Genomic DNA, 9,328 nt, shown 5'->3' on the forward strand with positions numbered 1-9,328 from the left:
ACCCTCATCCTCACGCAAACCCTCACCCTAAGCCTTACCCTCACACTCATCCTAACCTCAACCCTTACCCTAACCCTCACACTAAACCTAACCCTGACCCTAACCCTAACCCTACTCCTCAACATAACCATTACCCTAACGGTAACACTAACCCTAATCCTAACACAAAACCTTATTATACCAAAACCCTAACCCTACCCCTTACCCTCACCCACATGCTAAACCTCACCCTAACCCGAAACCGAACCCTCACCCTAACCCTCACCCTCATCCTAAACATCAACCTAACCCTAAGTCACACCCTACCCCTAATGCAAACCCTCAGCCTAACCCTAACCCTCACCCTCACCCTAATCCTCACACTAACCCTAGCCCGAAAACATTCCGAACTTAAACACTCACCCTCACCCTCACCCTAACCCTAACCCTAAACCTCACGCTCACAGTAACTCTCACCCTTACCCTTACACTCAAACTCACCCTAACCCTCACACTAACCCTAACCTACAACCTAACCCTAACCCTAACCTTCACCGTGACCCTCAGCCTTACCCTCAGCCTAACACTAACCCTAACTCTAATCTTAAACCTAACCCCCTCCCTCAACCTAACCCTAAAACTAACCCTCACCCTACCATCACCCTAACCCTAACCCTAACCTAACCCTCACCCTAACCCTAACCCTCACCCTAAACCTCACCCTAACCCTAGCCCTCACCCTCACCCTCAACCTAAACCATTCCTAACCCTAACACTAACCCTCACCCTAACTCTCACCCTAATACTTACCCTCACACTAATCCTAACCCTAACCCTCACCCTCACACTAAACCGAACCCTAACCCTAACCCTCACCCAAACCCTCAACCTAACCCTAATGCTCAACATAACTCGAAAACTACCCCTCAACCTAAACCTCACCCTCACCCTAAACCTCACCCTAACCCTTAAACTCACCCTCACCCTAACCTTAACCCCCACCCTAACCCTCACACTAAACCTCACCCGCACCCTAACCCTAACCATACCCCTGACCCTAAACCTCACCGTAACTCTAACCTTAACCCTAATCCTAACCCAACCCTTACCTAACCAAAACCCTCACGCTCAACCTCACCCTCACCCTAAACCTCACCCTCAACCTAGCTGTCAACCTAACCCAAAATCTAATGCAAACCCTAACCCTCACACTCACATAACCTAACCCACACCCTAACCCTCACCCTAACCCTAAAGCTGACCCTAACCTTAACCCTCACCCTCACACTAACCCTAAACCTAACCCTAACCCTGACGCTAACCGTCAACTTAAACATTACCCTAAACCTAACACTCAGCAAAAACCTAGCCCTCACCCTAACCCTCACCCTAGCCCTAACCCTCACGCTCACCCTCACCCTAAACCTTTCTAACCCTAACACTAACCCTCACCCTAAACCTCACCCTAACCCTAACCCTAATCCTAAACCAAACCTTACCTAACCAAAACCCTCACCCTCTACCTCACCCTCACCCTAAACCACACCCTCAACTTAGCAGTCACACTAACCCTAACCCTAATCTTAACCCTAACCCTCACCCACACAGTAATCTAACCCTAACCCTAACACTCACCCTAACCCTCACCCTAACTATAACGCTCACCATAATCCTAAACCTACGCCTCAACCTAACCCTCACACTCACCCTAAAACTCACCCTAACCCAGAACCTCACCCTCACCCTAACCTTAACCGTCACGCTAACCCTCACACTAAACCTAACCCTCACCCTAACACTAAGCCTACCCCTCACCCTAACCCTTACCATAACGGTAACCCTAATCCTAATCCTAACCCAACCCTTACTTAAACCTAACCCTCACCCTCAACCTGACCCTCACACTAAACCTCAACTTCCACCTAGCTGTCAACCTAACCCTAACCCTAATCCTAACCCTAACCGTCACCCTCACGGTTAACCTAACACTAAACCTAACCCTCACCCTCAACTTAACTCTCACCCTAATCCATACGTTCACCCTCACCCTAACCCTCACACTAACCCTACCCCTCACCCTAACCCTAACCCTAACACTCACCCTCAACCTAACCGTCTCCCTAACCCTCAACCTCACCCTAGTCCTCACCCTAACCCTAACCCTCACCCTAAACCTTACCCTCAAAATAACCCTAATGCTCACCCTTACCCTAACACTCATCTAACCCTTAACCTCACCCTAACCCTCACCCTAAATCTAACCCTAACCCTAACCGTCACCCTCACCCTAACCCTCACACTAACCTAATTCTAACCCCAAACCTAAACCTAAGATTAACCCTCAACCTAACCCTCACCCTCACCCTCACCCTAACCCTAACTCTCACCCTAACACTACCCCTATCCCTAAACCTCACTCTAACCCTCAACCTCACCCTAACCCTTACCCTCATGCTAACCCTAACCCTAACTGTGACCCTAAACCTAACCCTTACCCTCAAACTCACTCTAACCCTAACCCTAACCCACACCCTAACACTCACCCTCACCCTCACCCTAACCCTAACTCTCACCCTAACACTACCCCTATCCCTAAACCTCACTCTAACCCTCAACCTCACCCTAACCCTTACCCTCATGCTAACCCTAACCCTAACTGTGACCCTAAACCTAACCCTTACCCTCAAACTCACCCTAACCCTAACCCTAACCCACACCCTAACACTCACCCTCACCCTAACCCTAACCCTAATCCTAGCCCGAACTCTCATCCTAACCCTCACCCAAACACAAACCTCCACCCTTAACCTCACCGTCATCATAATCCTCACCTTAACCCTAACCCTAACACTTTCCTAACTAAAAAACTCACCCTCACCCCAACCATCACCCTCAACCTCACCCTAACCTAACCCTAACTCTAACCCTCACACTCACCCTCAATGTAACCCTAACTCTAAAAATAGCCCTAACCCGTACACTCACACTAATCCTAACCTAAACTTTACCCTAACCCTCACCCTCACCCTAGCCCTCACCCTAACCCTAAACCTAACCCTAACCCTCACCCTAACCCTAACACTCACCCTCAACCTAACCATCACACCAAACCTAACTTATACCCTAACACTAAACTAAACCCTCACGCTCGCCCTCACCCTCACCCACAGCCTAACACTAACCCTAACCCTAATCCTAACCCTAAACCTCACCCTCACCCTAACCCTAACTCTTTCCTAACTTAAACACTCACCCTCACGCTCACCCGCACCTTAACCCTTGCCCTCACCTAAACCTGAAACTCACACTCACCCTAACCCTCACCCTCACCCTAATCGTAACCCTACCCTCATCCTAACCCTGATGCTAACACTAACCCTCACCCTCACCCTAACCCTTTCCCTAACACTTACTCTCATCCTAACCCTAACACTCACCCTAAACCTTACCCTCACCCTAATCCTAAGCCTAAACCTTACCCTCACCCTCTCCCTAACCATAAACCTCACCCTAACACACAAACTAACCATAATGCTCACCCTAAACATCACCCTACATCTCAACCTAAGCCTCGTCCTAAACCTAAACCTAACCCTCACCCTAATCCTAACCCTCCACCTAACACTAACCCTCACCCTCACCCTCACCCTCAACCTCACACACAGACAAATTATAACCCTAACCCTAAACCTAACCCTAACCCTCACCCTCACCCTCACGCTCACCCTAACCCTAACACTAAACATAACATTCACCCTCACACTCACTCTCAACCTAAACCTAATCCTAACCCTAAACATAATCCTAACCCTCTCACACTAACCCTAACCGTACTGCTCACGCTAACCCTCATCCTCACCCAAAACCTCACCCTCACCCTAACCATAAACCTAACCCTAACCCTCACCCTCACCTTAGCCCACAACTAACCCTAATCCTAAAACTAATCCTCACCCTAACCCTAACCTTCACCTTCACACTAACCCTCATCCTCACCCTAAACCTCACCCTAACCCTAACCCTAACCCTAACCCTCATTTCACCCAACCCTCACACTAAACCTAAACTTCACCCAAACTTTAAACCTAACCCTCACCCTCATCCTCACCCTCAGCCTAACCCTAACCCTAACCCTAATCCTCAACCTAAACCTCACTCTCACCCTCACCCTAACCCTAACCCTCACCCTCACCCTAAACCTAACCCTAACCCTCAATCTAAAGTTAAACCTCACCCTAAACCTAACCCTAACCCACACCCTAACACTAACCCTCAAAGTAACCCTAAACCTCCCCCTAACATAATCCTGAACCTAACCCTCACCCTCACCCTAGCACTCACCCTAACCCTAATCCTAACCCTAATCCTCACCCTAAACATAACACTCATCCTCACCCTATACATCACCCTCAAACTAACCCTCACCCTAACCCTAACCCTAAAACTCAGGCTTACAATAACTCTCACCCTAACACTTACACTCACACTCACCCTAACCCTAACCTACACCCTAACCCTAACCCTAACCCTCACTTTCACCCTAACCCTCACACTAAACCTAACCTTCATCCTAAGGCTAACTCTAACCCTCACCATCACCCTCACCCTCAGCCTTACCATAACAAAACCCTAAACCTAACCCTAAACCTCACTCTCACCCTCACCCTTACCCTAACCCTCACCTTAACCCAAACCCTAACCCTCACCCTCAACACAACCACAACCTAACCCTTAACCTCACCTAAACCTAACCCTCACACTTAACCTATCCCTCACGCTCACCCTAACCCTAACCCTACCCTCAACTTATCCCTAATGCTAACACTAACCCTCACCCTCTCCCTTATCCTCTCGCTAACCTTTACACTCACCCTAACCCTAACCATAACGCTAAACCTTACCCTCACCCTAATGCTAACCTTAACCCTCACCCTCACCCTAACTCTAAACCTAAACCTCACCCTAACCCTAATGCTCACCCTAACCCTCACCCTACACCTCAAACTAAGCCTCATCGTAAACCTAAACCTAAACCTCACCCTAACCCTAACCCTCACCCTAACACTAACACTAACCCTCACGCTCACCCTATGCTCACCCTATGCTCAGCCTAATCATAACCCTAACCCTAAACCTAACACTAACCCTCAACCTCACCCTCACCCTAACCCTAAAACTAAACATAACTCTCACCCTCAAACTCACCCTCACCCTAAACCTAACCCTAACACTAAAAATAACGCTAACCCTAACCCTAAACCTCTCACTAAACCTTACCCTCACACTCACCCTAACCGAACACCTCACCCTAATCCTCACCCTCACCTTAATCCTAACCATCACCCTAACCCTTACACTAAACCTCACCCTCAATTTAGCACTCACCCTAACCCTAATCCTAACCCAAATCCTCACCCTAACCCTAACACTCACCCTCACACTAACCCTCACCCTCACCCTAACCCTTACCATAAACCTAACCCTAACCCTCACTTTCACCCTAACCCTCACACTAAACTTAACCTTCATCCAAACCCTAACTCTAACCCTCACCATCACCTTCACCCTCAGCCTAACCATAACTAAACCCTAATCCTAAACCTAAACCTCACTCTCACCCTCACCCTAACCCTAACCCTCAACCTAACCCTTACCCTAACCCTCAATCTCACACTCACCCTAACCCTCACCCTAACCCTAACTCTCAACCTAACCATTACCCTCACTTAACCTAACCCTCACCCAAATATTAACCCTCACCCTTACCCTAACCCTAACCCTAACCGTCACAGTAACCCTCACCCTAAACTTGACCCTAACTCTCACCCTAAACCTTACACTCACCCTCATCCTAACCCTCAATCACACACTCACCCTCACCCTCACCCTTACCCTCACCCTAACCCTAAACCTAACTTTCAACCTAACCCTTACTCTCACCCTTACAATAACCCTCAAACTTACCGTAACCCAAAACCTAACCCTAACCCTAAAACTCACCCTCACCCTAACCATCTCCTTAACCCTAAACCTCACCCTCACCCTCACCCTAAACCTAATGCTCAACCTAACCCTAACCCTAAACCTCACCCTCAACCTAATCCTAATAGTCACCCTCACCCTAACCCTCACCCTAATCTTTACCCTCACACAAACCCTAATACTCACCCTCATCCTAACACTCACCCTAACACTTAACCTCACGCTAAATCTCACCCTAAGCCTAATCCTAACACTAACCCTCACCCTAACCCTCACCCTCACCCTAACCATAACCCTAAGCCTCATCCTAACCCTAACCCTCAAGTCCTCAACCTAAGCCTTAACCTCACCCTCACCGTAACCCACACACTAAACCTAACCCTCACTATAACCCTACCACTAACCCTAACCCTCACACTCACCCTTTTCCTCAACCTAACCCTAACCCTAACCAAAATCCTAAACCTAAACCTCACGCCTATCCTCACCCCGACCCTAACCCTAACCCTAACTCTCATCCTAACCCTAACCCTAAACCTCAAGCCCTCACCCTAACCCTTACACTCACCCTAACCCTTACCCTCTCCGTAACCCTATCCCCATCCCTAACCCTAACCCTCACACTAACACTAACCCTCAACCTAAACCTACCCCTCACCCTAAACTTAAACCTAAACCTAACCCTAACCCTAATCCACACACTAACTCTAAACCTCACCCTAACCCTAACCCTAACCATAAACCTCACCCTAATCCTTACCCTCATCCTAACCCTAAACATAACCTAACCCTAACCCTCAGATAAAATCTAACCCTCACACTAAACGTAACTCTAACCCTCAGTCTAACTCTCACCCTAACACTCAGGCTAACCCCAATCCTAACACTAACCCTCAACCTAAACCTCATCCTCACCCTAACCATAACCCTTAACCTCACCCTAACCCTCACCCTCACCTTCACCCTAAGCCTAACCATAAACCTAACCTAATCCTAACCCTAACACTCACCTTCACCCTCACCCGAACATTAATCTTATCCCTACCCCTAACCCTCACCCTCACCCTCACACTCACCCTAACCCTCAGCCTCACCCTTACCCTCACACTAACCCTAAGCCTCACCCTAACCCTAAGCCTCACCCTAACCCTAACAATAACCCTCACCCTCACCCTTACCCTAACCCTATCCTTAACCCTAACGCTCACCTTAATGCTCACACTACCCAAAATGATATCACTAACCATCACCCTCACCCAAACCCTCACCCTAACCCTAAACTTAACCCTAACCCCCACCCTAAACTTAACCTTCAACCTAAACATAAACCTACCCCTCCCCCTAAACCTAAACCTAACCATAAACGTAACCCTAACCCTAACCCTCACCCTGACCATAATCCAGACACTAAGCCTAAACCTAAACCTAGCAATCATCCTCACCCTCAACCTAACCCTCATCCTTTCCCTTACCTTCACCCTAACCCTCAGCCTAACCCTAACCCTAAACATAACCCTCACCCTAAACCTCACCCTAAACTTCAACCCAACCCTCACCCTCACCCTAACCCTCACACTAACCCTTAAATTCACCCTAAACCTAACCCTAACCCTAACACTAACCCTCACCCTCATTATAACCCTCACCCTAAGCGTATCCCTACCCCTCACCCAAAGACTCATCCTAAAAGTAACAATAACCCTTACCCTCACAATAACCCTAACACTAATCCTAAACCTAACCCTAACCCAAACCCTCACGTTCACCCTCATCCTCACCCTCAGTCTAACCCTAACCCTAACCCTAATCCTAAACCTAACCCTCACCCTCACTTTCACCCTGACCCTAACTCTAACCCTTACCCAACCTGAACCCTCACGCTAATTCTAAACCTCACCCTCACCTTAAAACTCACCCACACCCTAACAATAACCCTAAAACTCACCCTCAGCCTAAGCCTAACGCTCACACTAACCCTCACCTTAAACCAAACCTTAACACTTGCCCTCACCCTAACCCTCACACTAACCCTAATTATAACCCAAAGCCTCACCCTAACCATAACCCTAACCCTAACCCTATCCCCTAACCCTCACCCTAACACTAAACCTCACCCTAATCCTCACCGTAACCCTCACCCTAAACCTAACCCTAACCCTAATCCTAACCCTAACCCCACCCTCACCTGCACCCTCAGCCTAACCCTAAACCTTACCCTAATCCTAACCCTCATCCTAACCCTCACCCTAACCCTAATCCTAACCCTGACCCTGACCCTAACCCTAACCCTCACCTTAAACTTTACCCTAATCCTAACCCTCACCCTCAACCTCACCCCCACTCTACCCCTAACCCTAACACTATCCCTGACTCTCACACTCACCCTCACCATAATCCTAAACCTAACCCTAACCCAAACCCTAAACCTAACCCTCACCCTAAACCTAACTCTCAAACTCACCCTCCCCATAATCCTAACCCTAACCCTAACCCTCACCATAACCCTCACCCTAAACCTTATCCTAATTCTAAGTCTAAACATAACCCTAAACCTCCCCCTCACACTAACCCTCACCCTAAACCATACCCTAATCCTAAGTCTAACCCTAACCATAACCCTCCCCCTCACACTAACCCTCACCCTAACCAAAACCCTACACCTCACCCTACAACTCATCCTAAACCTAACCCTAAACCTAACGCGCACGCTAACCCTAACCCTAAACCTAACCCTCACCCTAAACCAAAACCTCACCCACACCCTCACCCTAAACCTCAGTCTAAACCTACCCCTAACCGTAATCCTAACCCTAACCCTAACCTTAATCCTAAACCAAACCCTCAAAATTAACCTCACCCTAACTCTAACACTTAACCAAACTTAACCCAAACCCGAACTCTAACCCTCACCCTAACCATAACCCTACCCCTCACCCTAACACTTATCTTAACCCTAACCCTTACCCTAACCCTAAACCTCAACCGAAACCTCACCCTAACCCTAACCCTCACGCTAATCCTAACCCTCACCCGCACCCTAAACCTCACACTAGCCCTCAACCTAACTGTAAACCTAATCCTAACCCTACTCCTAAACCTAACCCTCACCCTCACCCTAAATCTAACCCTAACCCTAACCCTAACACGCAACCTCACCCTAACCCTAAACCTAACCCTCACCCTAACACTCAACCTAACCCTTATCTTCACACTAAACCTAAACCTCAACTTAACCCTAAACCTCACCTTAACCCTAAACCTCACCCTAACACTTACCCTCATCCTAACTCTAAACACAACCCTAACCCTAACCCTCACACCAACTCTAACTCTCACCCTAACCCTACCCTCACCCTAACCCTAAACC

The sequence above is a fragment of the Dipodomys merriami genome, unplaced genomic scaffold, assembly GCF_024711535.1.
Source record: "Dipodomys merriami isolate MVZ:Mamm:240054 unplaced genomic scaffold, mDipMer1.0.p SCAF_43, whole genome shotgun sequence".
Lineage (NCBI taxonomy): Eukaryota > Metazoa > Chordata > Mammalia > Rodentia > Heteromyidae > Dipodomys > Dipodomys merriami.